This window comes from Polypterus senegalus, chromosome 13, assembly GCF_016835505.1.
Source record: "Polypterus senegalus isolate Bchr_013 chromosome 13, ASM1683550v1, whole genome shotgun sequence".
NCBI lineage: Eukaryota > Metazoa > Chordata > Cladistia > Polypteriformes > Polypteridae > Polypterus > Polypterus senegalus.
The window spans coordinates 143,128,110-143,145,590 of NC_053166.1; the positions used below are offsets into that span (position 1 = coordinate 143,128,110).

At 40.2% G+C, this 17,481-nt stretch overlaps 1 long non-coding RNA gene across 1 annotated transcript; it reads right to left on the minus strand.

The window, feature by feature from the left end:
• Window positions 1-11,378: 11,378 nt before the first annotated feature.
• On the minus strand, window positions 11,379-17,330 carry LOC120543387. The gene is made up of 3 exons (XR_005636325.1): window positions 16,540-17,330; window positions 11,719-11,870; window positions 11,379-11,613 (listed from the first exon to the last, which is right to left on the minus strand). It is a non-coding gene; the product is annotated as an uncharacterized LOC120543387 (long non-coding RNA).
• Between the last annotated feature and the right edge of the window lie 151 nt (window positions 17,331-17,481).

Sequence of the window (17,481 nt, forward strand, 5' to 3'; positions counted from 1 at the left end):
CCAACCCACTGCAGGACACACACAAACACACCAAGCACACACTAGGGCCAATTAAGAATCGCCAATCCACCTAACCTGCATGTCTTTGGATTGTGGGAGGAAACCGGAGCGCCCGGAGGAAACCCACGCAGACACGGGGAGAACATGCATGAAATAGGATTTTTACGTTTATTCCCTCCACCATAACTTACTTTCCATCCATCCATTTTCTAACCCGCTGAATCCGAATACAGGGTCACGGGGGTCTGCTGGAGCCAATCCCAGCCAGCACAGGGCACAAGGCAGGAACCAATCCTGGGCAGGGTGCCAACCCACCGCAGGACACACACAAACACACACTAGGGCCAATTTAGAATTGGTACAAACAATTTTTTTTTACTTTGATTGAGATCTGAAACCAAATATTTCAAGCTACAACACTAAATGACTAATCTTAAGTTGCTTAAGTTGAACAACATCAATGTTATACTTTTTTCAGTATACAGTATATTTACGGAAATACAAAAATGGGCAGAACTTTAAATGTTAAAGTAGAACACCGTCTTATTATTTGAAAATCTTATTTATTCAGTGTGTCTTTTGCTTTTAGGCAAACCTGCAAGTGTTGAGAAAGCATCTTCTTGTTTTCATGCAGCTAGCAAAGCACCACTTAATTTTTGGCTAGGCCGAGAGGAAGTCATCATGCAAGAATCACCAGATCGTTTCAAGGCAATAGAGTCAGCTTCAACATCCAGTTTGGTTTAAACAGCAAACCACATTGTCTGCACAGTACGTAACATGCACACAAAACAAATGGAAAGTATTCAGCTTTAAAACTCAAGGACACATCAGCCTCACTTAAATCCTAGGCTTAATGTCACTTACTTGTACGTGTGTGTGTGTGTCTGTGTACAGGTGCTACTGAGAGGCATAACTTAAGCTCTAAAAAGATGTGAGCACACACTGATTTAACTTATCACTTCATAAACACTTATTATACAGTAAGTTTGGGGTGTAAAGTTTATACAACACAAATAGTAAAGAGCGCAGTTTAATTCTCTGGGCCAAATTAGCTCCAAAAATTTACATCACCAGCTGTGAAAATGTACAGGTGCCACATCCTGGCAAATTCCTGCCTGATGCCCAGAGCTACCAGGATAGGTTCTAGGCCCCCTGTGGTCCTGAATTAGTTTACGTGGATATGAAAATGTTAACATTATGAATGATTTATAAGACCAAAAATATCTAATTCAAATCAAATCTGACATTCCCTCCCCTGCCCATCTGGAGAGCAGGAAATTAGGAGACCGAATCTCTCGGAAATACTGAGGCAGAGGCTCATCATGTTTAATTAATTGAGGACAACATGAATAAATCTGCATTTGGAGTGTTCCTCATAAACAGTTGACTTTGACCTCATTTTAAGTTGGGGTTCTTTCAGTTAAATTAAATAATGAGAGTTGCTAACTGTGTACTCTAAGATACCACCATAACTTGCTCATGGAGAATTACACATTACTGTAAAATCAAAACTCTTTGCTAACTAAGCAAACATTTCATTCCAATAAGGGATGAATACAATTATTTCTATCAAATATGATTCAAACAAGAACAATATGACTTTTGTATCAATATGCACTACTGGGTCAAATGTTTGTGAACACCTGACCGTCACACCTGTATGAGCAGCCCATGGGCATTAATATGGAGTTGGCCTCCCTTTGTGGCTTTAACAGCCTCCACTCTTCTCAGAAGGCTTTCCACCAGATTTTGGAGTGTATCTGTGGGAATGTGTGCCCATTTGGCCAAAGAGCATTTCAGAGGTCAGGTACTGATGTTGGGTGAGAAGTACTGGGTTCCAGTCCATCCCAATGGTGTTCAGTAAGGTTGAGGCCAGTCAGGGTTTTGTTCAAGCCACTCAAAATCCTCCATGTCTTTATGGACCTGGCTTTGCGCACAGGTGCACAGTCATGCTGGAACAGGAATGGGCCTTTACCAAAGTGTTTTGCACAAAGTTGGAAGCACCAATTGTCTAAAATGTCTTTGTATGTTGTAACACCAACAGGACCAAAGAGGCCTAGCCCAAACTCCGAAAAATAGCCCCACGCCATTATCTCTCATCCACCAAACTTTACAGTGGGCTCTATGCAGTCCAGAAGGTAGTGTTCTCTTGGTATATGCCAGAGCCAGATTTGTTCATCAGACTGCCAAATAGGGAAGCGTGGGTCATAACTCCAGGAAACACGTTTGCACTGCTGCAGAGTCCAATGGTGGTGTGCTTTACATCAGTCCAGATCAGATTGTTTTCCCCATTCTAGTGTTTGATGTGAACATTAACTGAAGTTCCTGACCTGTATCTTCATGATTTTTCACGTTTGACTGCTTACATAATTACATGGGTAAGCAGGTATGCAGGTGTCCTTAATAATTTTTCTCAGGGAGTGTATTGTGAACTTAATTTTTGCAATATCATCCACTTGCAGAGCCACAGCACCATACGTCACAGCAGTTTCAGACCCGCAGTTGTAGACCCGGAAGTGACGTTTCAGGACTGACTTCGTAACATTACTTTCGGAAGGTTTCGGCCCGTCTCGGCAAGTAAGTCTTCTCCAAGTCAGAACTGACGTCACCGCAGTTTGAGAATGGAGAATCGGAAGATAACTTTCTTAAAACTGCGGGTCTACAACTGCGGGTCTGAAACTGCGGTGACGTATGGTGCTGTGGCTCTGCAAGTGGATGCTTCTCAATTTTTGGAGCTTCTGACACAAGATAAAAATACTGGTGCTGCTGTCCATCCAACAGAAATAAGCGTTGGCAAATGCGTATCACTCTGATGATTTGGATTAAGGAGTATTTCCTTTTTAAAAATGCACAGCTGAAGAGTTCAAAGCAAGTACTTCCACTCGCCATTAAAAAATACCTTTTCCACAATTTTATAGGACTTGAACTATAGAAATATACCATACTGCCATCTAGTGGAGAAGCTTCATAATATTCACACTGTTGGATACAGAGAATTGCCCAAGATTTGTGAAAATTGGGTTACATATATTGTTTGGTCTTTGCTGTCCTATCGTATTTTGTTGCCTATTTTTATGTCAAAAGCAAGTGAAGCAGAATGTGATGTACTGTTCTGAAATATCATGTGTCCGATCAGATTTTGCTGAGTTCACTGATAAGTCACAAAATGTCTAAGATGACCGATCAGTCTAGAAAAAAAAAAAAAACACTGAAAACAAGTATTTGGAAAAATTTGGAATTATAACAGAAATTCCCATAACATTATTTTTAACCAGGCTTTCGTGGATTAAACAAATGATAACAATTTTGTAACCTGAAAAAGAACAAACTAAGATTAATCTCAAATAATTTGTTGTAACTTACTGGTATTTCCGAATGGATGAATAGTAATTTTCTCAAACTAAATAAAGAGAAAACTGAAATTTTAGTGATTGGCAATAATGGATTCAGTGAGGTTATCAGAAATAAACTTGATGCACTAGGATTGAAAGTTAAGATGGAAGTAAAAAATTTAGGGGTAACCGTTGACTGTAATCTGGATTTTAAATCACATATTCATCAGACCACTAGGACAGCATTTTTTCACTTAAGAAACATAGCAAAAGTTAGACATCTTATATCATTGAAAGATGCGGAGAAATTAATTCACGCTTTTGTTTTCAGTAGACTAGATTACTGTAACGCACTCCTCTCAGGACTACCCAAAAAAGACATAAATCACTTGCAACGAGTGCAGAATGCAGCTGGTAGAATCCTAACTGGGAAAAGAAAATCCAAACACATCTCTCCAGTTTTGATGTCACTACACTGGTTGCCTGTGTCATTCAGGATTGACTTTAAAATACTGCTTATGGTTTATAAAGCCTTAAATAATCTCGCTCCATCTTATATATCGGAATGCCTGACACGTTATATTCCAAATCGTAACCTTAGATCTTCAAATGAGTGTCTTCTTATAATTCCAAAAGCTAAACTTAAAAGAAGTGGTGAGGCGGCCTTCTGCTGTTATGCACCCAAAATCTGGAATAGCCTTCTAATAGGAATTCACCAGGTTGATACAGTAGAGCACTTTAAAACACTGCTGAAAACACATTACTTTAACATGGCCTTTTTATAACTTCACTTTAACTTAATACTGATACTCTGTATGTTCAATTCTTCATAATAACTATTCACAGTGGCTGTAAAATCCATACTGACCCCTACTCTCTCTTCTGTTTCTTTTTCCAGTTTCTTTCTGGTGGCGGCCTGCGCCACCACCACCTACTCAAAGCTTCATGATGCACCAACAATGATGGACTGAAAGCCAGAAGTCTACGTGACCATCATCATCGAGTCCTTCCATGAGAACCCTAAATACAAAGAGGACTGTTTGACTTATGTTAGGTAGATTGCCCAGAGGGGACTGGGTGGTCTCGTGGTCTGGAACCCCTACAGATTTTATTTTTTTCTCCAGCCTTTGGAGTTTTTTGTTTTTCTGTCCACCCTGGCCATCGGACCTTACTCTTATTCTATGTTAATTAATGTTGACTTATGTTTATCTTTTATTGTGTCTTCTATTTCTCTATTCATCTTGTAAAGCACTTTGAGCTACATTTGTTTTGTATGAATATGTGCTATATAAATAAATGTTGATTGATTGATTGATTGAACATTTGCTGGTGCAGAAATATGAAATGGAAGATTTTAATATATCCTACAATATCACATTCAAATTTTATGCTTTTTTTAAATTCCTGAGACCAAATTCAACAATGAAGTATTTTTTTTGTCGTGTACGAATATAAGGAAGCAGATTTGGATATCTCCCACATTTCACCATTACATTGTTTAACATTTGACTTTCTATGTCTGTGATAGCAATTCTGTTAACAGGCCTAATTAATCATCATTTCCCCCTGCATTTTCATAAGGTAGCAGATCTGAATATCTCTCACATTTGCCATTGACGTTTATACTGTATGCTCTGAATATCATGTGTTATTTATGTCAGGGAAAATAATTAACTAACAAGGTTAAAAGTCAGAGAAAGTAGAAAGTTAAAGAAAACTGACTGCGTTACCTGACTTTGTCTGGGAAGTTTCATAAGACAATGGACATCAGTTGAAGTGCTGTCAGTTAATCGGGATTAGCTGAAGTGCTATGTAACCAAGTGCTTCTGTGTACAGGTTGTGGGTTCAAACCCTGCCACTGACACTGTGTGACCCTGAATAAGTCACTTCACTTGCCTGTGCTCTAATTGGAAAAACAAAAGAATTGTAACCAATCGTATCTCAAATGTTGTAAGTCAACTTGGATAAAGGTGTCAGTCACATAATAAAAATATTAATCGGTCACAGGAGTTGCTTACTCTTGAACATGTTATAAACAATTATCCAAGGATAAAACATTCCCCCATTACACAAATCTCTGCTTTTTCTAGTGAAAAAGTGGTCATCATAAAACGCAATTTTATAGGAAAGTGAATTCTTTTGAAGTGTTATGGGTATTAAGTAAAAAAAATGTGAGCTCTGAGTAGAATTATTATCATTATTATCCATCCATCCATTATCCAACCCTCTATATCCTAACTACAGGGTCACGGGGGTCTGCTGGAGCCAAACCCAGCCAACACAGGGCTCAAGTTAGGAAACAAACCCCGGGCAGGGTGCCAGCCCACCGCAGGGCACACATACACACACCAAGCACACTCTAGGGACTATTTAGAATCGCCAATACACCTAAACTGCATGTCTTTGGACTGTGGGAGGAAACCCACGCAGACACGGGGAGAACATGCAAACTCCACGCAAGGAGGACCTGGGAAACAAACCCGGGTCTCCTAACTGAGAGGCAGCAGCTCTACCCACTTTTTTTCATGTTTTCCTCAGCTCTACATGGTCCTCAACTGTGTGGGTCATGGGGACAGCAGTCTAAGCACTGATGCCCAGACATCCATTTTCCATGCCACCTCTTCCAACTCCACTGGGGAGATACTGAGGTGTTCCCTAACTGGACAAGAGATATAATCTCTCCAGTGTGTCCTGGCTCTGCCCCGAGGTCTCCTCCTGGTTTGGACATGGCTGAAGTACCTCCCCAGGGAGGTGTCCAGGAGGCATCCTAATCAGATGCCTGAACCACCTCAACTGGCTCCTTTCAATGCAGAGGAGCAGTGGCTCTACTTTGAGGTCCTTACGAATGTCTGCGCTCCTCACCTTATCTCTGAGGCTGAGCCCAGACAACCTGTGACTGTAACTCATTTTTTCCGCTAGTATCTACAATCTGGTTTGTATGGTCACTACCCAGAGGTCATGACCATAGGTGAGGGTAGAAACCTCGGTTTACTTTTAAATCAAGAAGTTTGCCTTTTGGCATAGCTCCCTCTTCACTACGACTGACTGGTACAATGTCCACATGACTGTAGATGCTGCTCTGTTCCGTCTGTTGATCCCCTGCTCCCTTCTTCCCTGACTTGTGAAAGAGACCCTGAGATACTTAAACTCCTCCACTTCAGGCAGCACCTCATCCCAAACCCAAAGAGGGCACTCCACTGTTTTCTGCTTGAGAACCATGACCACGGACTAGGAGGTGCCAATCCTTATCCTGGCTGCTTTACATTTGGTTGCAAACCGCCCCAGTGTGTGTCCAAGGTCACAGCCCGATGAAGCCAGAAGGACAATATCATCCACAAAAGGCAGAGACATGATCCTGAGGCCTCTACTCACACTTCACATATGAGTGTGTTCAGTTTCTGTTTATGAAGGCATTTCCTGGAGGGGGTTTATTTAACAATTAGCGCCACTGCTCGTCGAAGACAGATTGAAATCAAAGTAATCAATTGTGATATATGGCCGGCCAATCATCGCAGCCAATACCCCCAGGCTGCCAGGTGGAGCCCTCCCTGCAGCATGGAGGTGCCCCGAATGCCAGTTGGGAATTATAGACAGTGGAGTTTTTATCCACAGCCCTGCTGGATACCACGGGGCTGCTAGAAGGTGCTGCAGAGAGGAACAACAATTGTTTTCCCTACAGCCCAGAAGTGCATCCTAGTCACATGGATCGATGAAATGACGTGCTTCTGGGTTGAAGAAGAGGAGTTTTTATCTGACCAGGAAGTGTTACCAGTCACATGGACAGAGAGAGAAAACATTTCCGTGTCAAGGACTATAAAAAGGACTATGGGAGATCCCAGGGTTCAGCTGAGATGGGAGGAAGGGTGGCAACGCGTCTGGGAGTTGGAGGATTGGTTATTGTAATTATTGAGCATTGTGTATTGATTTATGAGTATAGTGGAGTGGAGGGTGCTTTGTGCACTATTTTGTCCTAATAAATATTATTATTGGACTTTTATCTGGTGTCTGGCGTCTGATCTGAGGGTTCAAGGGGACGACAGCACCCCCTATCTGTCACACAATGTAGACCACAGTGTCATCATTTGTAGTGCATCATCTACTAGAATGTATTTTGGAATAAAACGTAATGCACTTGTCATTCTACCAGATGGTGCATCACAAACATTTGCAGTAATTAAATGATATGCCAAGGTAATGCCTATGTCTTTATTATATGCCATTTGGTATGGGATTCATAAAAGCAGCATTAATGCTGAATCATATCCAACTACAGAGCCACAGCACCATAAGTCTACACCAGCAGTTTAACGGCAGAAATTAAGGTTAGTTAGTGTTAGTGATAAAGTAATAGTGTAGTGTTTTAAGAATGTAGTATAAGTGGTTCAGATTAGAGGTAATTTAGGGTTAGGGTAGGGTTAGGGTTACAAAGATTGATTTTGTCCCGAAGGACAGATGTACGGGTACACTTCTTGCGTTTGTTTATTTTAAAACTTTTCTACTCCATTGGAACCCCTATTCCTAGATGATCTACTTATCTTTACCCATCAAATAAGCCCTATATTAGAAATGACAATCTGGTCATATCAAAATTTAATCAGATTCTTATTAAAAATTGTCCTAAATGCTTTAAATATTTAAACATTTTCAAAGTGCATATTTGACAATTTACATTCTTAATCTACTCAAGAATCCCTATACTAACCTAAAAATGTAAAATTCCAAAAAAGCTAAAATCGGGTATGCCAAACTTGTAGATATTCGCAAAATTATTTTTTATCTAGGGTTAAAAATCAATTAAGTTTTAGTGCACTAGGGTTCCAAATTCAATATTTTGTGGTATTAGGATAGTTTAAAATTTGGGTTACAATGCAAACTATACTTAGGAACAGGCACCCTTAAATCTAAGTTAGGTACCCATATCCTAGTAAAATTTCAAAGGAATAAATGAGGCGTGTACAATCTTAAGATTAGGGTGCCCTTTATTATTTAAGATTAGGCACCCCATCTGAATTTTAACATCAGGGCCCAGATTCAAAATATTGCCTATCCCCACTAACCTTAAGTTAAGGATTTGGGGTAGGGGCAGGCCTATCTAAACCCTACTACACCACGAATCCTGAAGGCGGTCGATATCAATAGACGTCAAACAGGCCTGATCTACAGCATCTCTTGCCAGATCAAGAGTGGCATTAGGCAACACGTCATCCACTAGGTGTTCATGCCTAAGGAGATCCTCATTAAACTTAACAATGAGGTCCCATGCCTGAACCCTTGGGGCCGGGGTTTGAAGAGAAAGATAACAGCCTGCTTTCAGAAATTATGTCTTAACTCCTTTAGTCAATTTCAGGACAAGACTGTCAAATTCTTCCACAGGGTCATTCGTGTGATTAGCATCCACCTTAATGAAAAGATAAGTATCTGTGTGTCTGTCAGGTTACAAAGTTGCTGTCATTCCAGAAGATGGGGCATCACAAACATTTTTGCTAATAAAATGTGTTGTAGTTGTCATTGCAATAGATGGCACAGCACAAACATTAACACGGCTTTTATGGACCCCATACCAAATGGTATATAACAATTACGTGGTGCACTGAAAACATTAACACTGGGGTAAACGTTGATTATTTGGATTTCAGCTCGTCTTGGATGGATAGCATAGCTAGTGCAGTATAAACAGTTAAGATTAGGGATAAGTAAGGTTAAGGGTTGGTATTTTTAGCGTGTAGTATAGATGTGTGCTGATGTCACTTCTGCCATGAAACTCTTGGTGTAGACCTGTAGTGTGGCTCTGCAGTTGGATGCGTCTCATAATGCTTGTGATGCGCCATCTGTTGAAATGACAAATGCAGCGCATTTTATTACTACAAATGTTTGTGACGCACCATCTATTTGAAGGTGGACATAGCAAGTAGATAGACACAGACACACACAGACAAGTACCCTTTAAATAATGTGAACCTATATACACACATCCCTGATAGTATACAACAAATTAAATAAAATGGATACCTATCAAATAAGACGTAACATTGTTTTGAGACAGCATCAAAAAACCCTAACACTGTCAGATTGTACACTGAATGCTAGTTACAAAATAAGATTGTACAGTATATGTATCTAGAGACTTCTTAACACTATTGACATTCTTTAAAGTGAGACTATATGACAGAAAGGCTTCATGATGTATGCTGATTATACGAGCTTGTTTGTCACTGAAGCATCATCATGAATGGATTTTTTAGTATTACACAACAACTTTGAAGGTCTTGTGTGGTGTAAAGATATGGCAGGTGGTAATTCCATCTGCCAGCTGAGACGTTTTTTAACAGCACATCTCGAAATTGCTACATTGTTGAAGGATAATACCTGTTGACATGGTGAATAACCAAAAGCAGCAGTGCGGCTATGTGTTGACCGGCCCTTGACATTTCAGCTGATACCCACCTGTTTATCTGTGACTGAGATGGTGCATTCTAATAAGGCATGAACAATGCCGAGTATAGGCGATTAAAATAACATTGATATTACTGTCATCTCCCGTGCTGGTGTTTAACCATCTTTGCCTTATCTCCAATGATTTTTACAAAGCATGAGCAAAGAATGTGTCTGAAAGAAGCCTCACTGCAGTTGGCCACATGTTCCAGGACCCATGCATTGCCATGCCAGTGGAAACGGTGTCTGCGGTTGCCCGCCTGACTGTAAGCAGGTCACTTAGTTGCCTTCTTTTTGAAAATATGGCCAAGATAGATTATGGACGTGTAACTTCTTTCATTCTGTAATATTTCTGGTAGTGCATTGTCTTTATATTAGACTGCATGCACATGTAGGCAACTTCGCTTTCATTCTCTGTATCTCCTATACTACTAAATAGTGGCCATAATTCATAAATTCTGCATTTCATTATGCCTGGTTGAATAGTTACAATGTGTGCATAATAATGAAGACAGAGTCTCATATAGAAGAACTTTTAATGTTTTACAATGCGTTAGCTTGTTTGTTTAAAATTATTTTTTTAAAATACACCATGCAGATTAATTATACAAAAAATCAGAACGTATGATTATTAGTTCTTCTTATTGGCCATTGACAGTGTGAAACATATAAGAGTACACTGCCATAAGAGAACAATGTCAAAAAAACCCACAGCGTGTCAGGAAAAGATCATTAGGTAAAGTTTAAGAAATTGCCTTGAACATCATGGTGAAGTAGGTATGATTTATTTTAAGAACCCTGGAGATACATACTTTGAGGATTCTTATTTATACAGAAGATGGTGGGGGAAAAAGCTCTGGATGTCATAAGTTGGCAATATAGGTGCCAGCAAGAGCAATTCAAATCAAATAAGTCCATCCATCCATTATCCAACCCACTATATCCTAACTACAGGGTTGTGGGGGGTCTGCTGGAGCCAATCCCAGCCAACAAACCCCACCGCAGGGCACGCACACACACCAAGCACAATTTAGAATCGCCAATGCACCTAACCTGCATGTCTTTAGACTGTGGGAGGAAACCGGAGGAAACATGCAAACTCCACAACAAGGAGGACCCGGGAAGTGAACCCAGGTCCCCTAACTACGAGGCAGCAGCGCTACCCACTGCGCCACTGTGCCACCCTCAAATAAGTCTCAAATGCAAAAGTCCAAACATGGAGGAAAATGTTCAAAAATTCAAAGAATCACAAAATTAATGAAGTAAACTAAGAAACCCTCACCAAACTCATTTGAAATGAACTGCCAGGAACTGTGGGAGACCCTCTGGAGTGCACTTCCTGGCATCGAGTGGCAGGTGGTTAGTGACGGTGCTAGGTAATTTTGCAGTTTTGGCCAAGCTTATTAGTGCGCCAACTGACTGCTCAGTAGCTAACCTGCATGGCTGGGCCCCACTCCTGCTTAGGACCTGCACCCTAGTTGAATGCAAAAATCGCCTTAATGGTGGCGCCGGCCCGGCAGGTAATCACACCCTCTTGGGCGACCACCCACAAAACAAATGATACATAACAAAGGCAGCTTATATATATATAGACAAAACCCAAAAAAAAGAATGACTCACATAAACAACATAAATCAAAGAATCAGAAATGAGCAAATGAGACAAAACAAGAATTTGAACCCCAGCTAGGGGAGGAACCTCAGCTAAGACATGACAGCAGAGAGTTCAGTAGAAGTATTGACCTGTCTCTTTAATAGATGAGGCTCAGGAGTGCAGAAGGAGCTTTGGCCACCAGAACACAGATTCGTGTGTAGTGAAACTGACTCCGGAAGTGGTCCTGGGCATTGTCCTGGAAGTAAATACAAAGGGATGCACTGGCATCAAGCTTGGAATCAGAAAGTTAAAGAGTGGCAGGGAGGTGGTGAGGAAAATCTAGAAAAGGTAGATCTTTTACCTGACTGTTACTTATATTTTCCACCACGATAGTTTGTTCCCTCTTATACTCTGTGCAGCCCTGGGTTACTCCTGAAGACGTTCCTCTTCTCCTTCTCTTGCTGCTTTGTCAAACAGGTTTTTGAAACTTCCACATGTATATCTGTGGAATACCTGGAGAAATAAAACAAGCAATATGGGGAGAACATGTACTGTACACTCCATAAAGATAATGACTAAGCTAGGACTTGAACACAGTCCCCTGAAGCTGTGAGGCAACATCACTAACCAGAGTGCAAAAAAAGTACAAAAAAAGAAAATACAGTCTAATGGAATACAAATTATGGATAATTTGCATGTGCTGCAAACAATTGTGGGAAATTTTAACAATAGATACTAATTTATTTCAATTCCCAATTTGTAAGATCTTTAGCTATGATATAAATTGTCTTTGGTCCACGTTATCATTGCTTCTGCCGAAAATGAATGCTTCCAATACGATTTTTAACTGGCACCACAACGGATACCACAATTCTCCAAGAGTTTTTAAAAGAGCTGGCATGCCACTTTTCACACAGGCTGATTGATTAGCTGTCATGCCAGTGCTAAATGGTACTGGGATTGTTAAGGGCTCGTTGGCTCAGATTGTGACAGACTTCCAGGTTTGTGTAGGAATATGCTAATTTATACCAACGTCTTAATCTACCAATTGTAACAAATGTGTATAACAACCTAAATACAGTATACTAATTGGACAGTGGTAGGCAGGGTACATATGTACTATTAGGTGTCTACACAGGAGCTGTACATTTGTATATGCCGTTAAGTAAATAAACCAACAAAAGTAGACATTACAACATCTCAATCTGACAGCAGTTGTGTGTGTCCTGGGGCACCATGGAACATCTGTACTCATATTCTTCAGAATATGCTTACATTAAAATGTACTTGAGGATGTACCATTTTTACAGCAATATACACTGTATATGTATTTGAATGTTTGTAATTACAGTACAAGAGTGGAGCAAGGAAATGAACTAAAGTGAGACAATATATTACATATATTGCTATACTCAGCTCAACATTTTACATTTAATTTTGCCACTGTGTGAAGGACACCGCGGGAAAATGGCTTGCTTTAATAACCTGCAAATATTCATAGTTGAATGTTACTGTGGGTTTTATTGTATATGACTCCTGTCCTAGCTATAGACACTAAGCCACTTAGCACCAGTACAGTCATGAACTTGATCCTTTTAATGCGTCAGCCTCTTTAGGCCCTGCTATTTTCTATATTAGCACCTCCTAGATTCAACTACACCTACAACTATAATATGAATATTTACATAACATAATTATAACCAAATGCCACTAATGTTTCAGTCATTAAGTCTTTTCTCTCTGTATCCCTGGGGATGAGAACAGCAATGGCAACAGTCTCATTCTGTACATAGGTCCCATACCCCATAGATACCATATTTTTACACATTTATACTGTCAATGTACTGTATAGGAAGGTTTGTTAGAACAAGATCGGAACTAGGGAATAAACTAAAGGGTTTTATTTTCAGTTGACATGTAGTACATGGTGAATGTGTAAATTGAGTGAATGAACAGTGTACAGTGAATATCTATATATACGAGGGATGTTCAAAAATTTCCCACACTTTTATATTTTTGCTGGAAACAGTGAAAGCGGGAGGAGTAGTAATTGAGCATTAAAAAGTTCGTATGATGCTGGGAAAATTGCATCACAAATGAAGGTGACTATGTAGAAAAGTGATGTAATTTATTTTTGAAAGTCAATAAATACAGGTGGTCTAGATCTAATTATGCAGTTTTCATTACGCTATAACTTATTAAGTTTATCCATCCATCCATCTATTATCCAACCCTCCATATCCTAACTACTGGGTCACGGAGGTCTGCTGGAACCAGTCCCAGCCAACACAGGGCGCAAGGCAGGAAACAAACCCCGGGCAGGGAGTCAGCCCTCAGTAATAAGTTTATTACATAGAGAACTCACAAAAAGGGCGGCACGGTGGCGCAGTGGTAGTGCTGCTGCCTCAGTTAGGAGACCCGGTTTGCTTCCGGGTCCTCCCTGCGTGGAGTTTGCATGTTCTCCCCGTGTCTGCGTGGGTTTCCTCCCACAATCCAAAGACATGCAGGTTAGGTGGATTGGCGATTCTAAATTGGGCTTGGTGTGTTTGTGTGTGTCCTGTGGTGGGTTGGCACCCTGCCCAGGATTGGTTCCTGCCTTGTGCCCTGTGTTGGCTAGGATTGGCTCCAGCAGACCCCTGTGACCCTGTATTCGGATTCAGCGGGTTAGAAAATGGATGGATGAATTCACAAAAAAATATTTGTTGGCGATAGATGGCAGCACCTACCCTGCATTCCAAAAAGGTGGGGAGACGGTTGTCAGTCGAACAACAATTCTTTTGTCTTGTATTGTTTTCCTGCAATGCTGTATAATTAGATCTGGACCACCCTATAGAATTTTTTAAAAAGTGCGGAAACCTTTTGAACGCCCCTCGTATATATAAACTAGAATCTCTGTCATACGCAATCCTACACACTTTGACTGATTTGGAACAAATTTTGCATAGTTGCTCTCTATTACCATATGGACAAGAAATACTGAAAGTTGACCCTGGGAGTTCCAAGTTTTGCTTTTTTTTTTTGCCTGTGTGCTACAGTTTGCACAGCAGTGCCACCTTCTTGCTTAGAGCAATTAAAACATCACAATAGACTGAAGCCAAACTAGCAGACAGAATGACCAGAAGCTTAAAATTACTTACCTGGGCAACATAACGTGCTGCTTCATCTGCAATATAAACAAGAGTATTGTGACCTTTTGCAGGGAGGTGGTGATGAGTCTTGATCGAGAGTGGAAGTGCAGTGCAAAACAAAGATAAATCAAAGGGTGATTGTTTTAACTTCTCCTTTGTCAGCTTTTCTTTATAATTTAAGATATTTGAACTGAGGGTGGCATGGTGGCGCAGTGGTAGCGCTGCTGCCTCGCAGTTAGGAGACCCAGGTTCGCTTCCCAGGTCCTCCCTGCGTGGAGTTTGCATGTTCTCCACATGTCTGCGTGGGTTTCCTCTGGGCGCTCTGGTTTCCTCCCACAGTCCAAAGACATGCAGGTTAGGTGGATTGGCAATTCTAAATTGGCCCTAGTGTGTGGATGTGTTTGTGTGTGTCCTGCGGTGGGGTGGCACCATGCCCAGGATTGGTTCGTGCCCTGTGTTGGCTGGGATTGGCTCTAGCAGACCCCTGTGATCCCGTGGGTTGGAAAATGGATGGATATTTGAACTGCCCATGTTGAACCATATATATTTAAAAATATTCAGTGTAATCTGGTCTAAACACAAGCATAGTCTGTACTGCCCAATAGGAAGAACATTCCTCCAGTTCCAGCAAAAACCAATTAAGTATTATTTGTATCTGAGAGACCATTTGACCACTACTGCTATGATGCAAAAATAACTATTTTTTCAGTTCCTCAATGTGTGCATTTCCCTGCAGCTTTTCTCTAAAAGCCCAATGAAACATTAGTAAACTGACTGACCACAATAAACTACTACAGTGTTATGAACGATCTTAAAAGCTCACAACATCCTGTTCAGGGCAAATCTATGCTGCATTATTAATTATTATTAGCATATACATAGTGCTGCTGTCTTCCACCTCTAGATTTCAGCCAAGTCTATCTATCTATCTATCTATCTATCTATCTATCTATCTATCTATCTATCTATCTATCACCTTTTTATCTATCTTATCTATCTATCTATTATATAGCACCTTTTTATCTATCTATCTATCTATCTATCTATCTATCTATCTATCTATCTATCTATCTATCTATCTATCTATCTATCTATCTCAAATACAATTCAGTCACTGTGGATTTAATTTGTCTTTTTACTATGAGCAGCAGGAAAAGGCTCTTTACTATCAAAGTGAACACAGATCTCTGCAAAGTAATCTAAATGCATTACAAATGTAAAACATACAGTAATTGATCCCATAAGTATTCACTGCCCTCAAGTCAATATTTAGTAGATGCACCATTGCCAGCCATGACAGCCTTGAGTCTGTGTGCACAGGTCTTTCTCTCTAACAGCTTTGCCATTTCCCCCCATTCTTCTTTGTTAAACTGTTCAAGCTCTGTCAGGTTGCATGAGGATCATAAGTGAAGTTGTAAACCATACTAATTACAAGCTTCAAAATTTCAACATAATCAGTCAATTTTATACTAAACTGTTTTGCTATTTGCAGCAGAAAATCAGGAAAAAGCAATGAGGAACTTTTTATATCAGAGCTCTGCTCACACTGTATGACAGCTCTGTAAAACTAGACCTCAAAACTGGTCAACATTAGGGTTATTTGCTTTGGTATGTACAGACGTTACAAGGGAATGAAGAAGAAGAAAGTTGTTGAGTACCTTTCTCACCTCCTGTTCAATTTTATAATTCCCATCTTTGAAGGCAACTCTCAGCATGCCTCCTTCATCCTTAACTCTTTTTTAAGTGTCTCAGACTTGCACTTCCTCCTTCATTCACATCACCAAAGCCAAACTGACCAATCAGATTACTTTGATGGACCTGAGACACCATAAACCTTAGCATTTTGTTATATACAGTAGTTAACTGACATAAACATACCCAGCCATTTTACTTGCCTCATGTGGATGGTTGGGTACGTGTATGTAATTTATGTGTGGGAGAGATGCCACCAGGATGCACTGTGGGAAGAAAACAGGCTGGTGGAGAGTGTGATGCTTTGGACAATTCTGGGTCTGGGTATTCATTTAGACATTCATTCAATGTGTCCCACCTACCTAAAGGTTGCAGGCCAGATACACTTCCTTCACAGCAGCAGTATTCCCCAATGGGAGTGGAATCTTTCAGGTTGTTGGTACACCGTGTCATACTGTACAGATTGTCCAGGAGTGGTTTGAGGAACATGATGAAGAGTTCATTTTTCTTTCCCTGGACTATAAATTTCCCAATCCAACTGATCATCTGTGGGGTGATTTGCAGCAATAAGTATGATGCCCTCCACCTTGGTCCTAATGAGGATATGCTAACGTCTTAGTGCCAGATACCACGGGACACCTTCAGAGGTCTGGTGGACACCCATGCAATGGCTTGAAGCTTGAAGTGTTAATTGGGCTCTTCATGACCAGCAACGCAGCCTGAGTAACCAATGTCAACTTCTTCAATGTGGTTGTTCCACGACTGATCACCAAAAAAATGTTTGTTTTTTTAAAATTTCACCACTAAATTTTAGATTTTGATTAAAATTTCTACACTGAATGACACAATATTAGTAATATTATTATTAAAAAAAAAGCCTTCTTGTAGACATCCAAATTTTTTAAGCAATGTGAAGTAAAGTTACTTCTGGGGCCCCTGTGAAATTAGGAGCCTTGAAGCTCAGGCTTCATTAGTTTTATAGTAGATCCTCCCCTGAGTCCATGGATGGGTCAGAGCTGTTTGGGTAGCACAAGGGGGGACCTACACAATATTGGGCAGATGATTTTAATGATATGCTTGACTGGTGCATATAGAGTATACACTATTATACTATATCTATCTACATATATACCTATCTAAATATACACATATAAATCTAATCTAATCTATCTATCTATCTATCTATCTATCTATCTATCTATCTATCTATCTATCTATCATATAGTGCCTTTCACATCTATCTATCTATCTATCTATCTATCTATTATATAGTGCCTTTCACATTTATGTATCTATCTATCTAT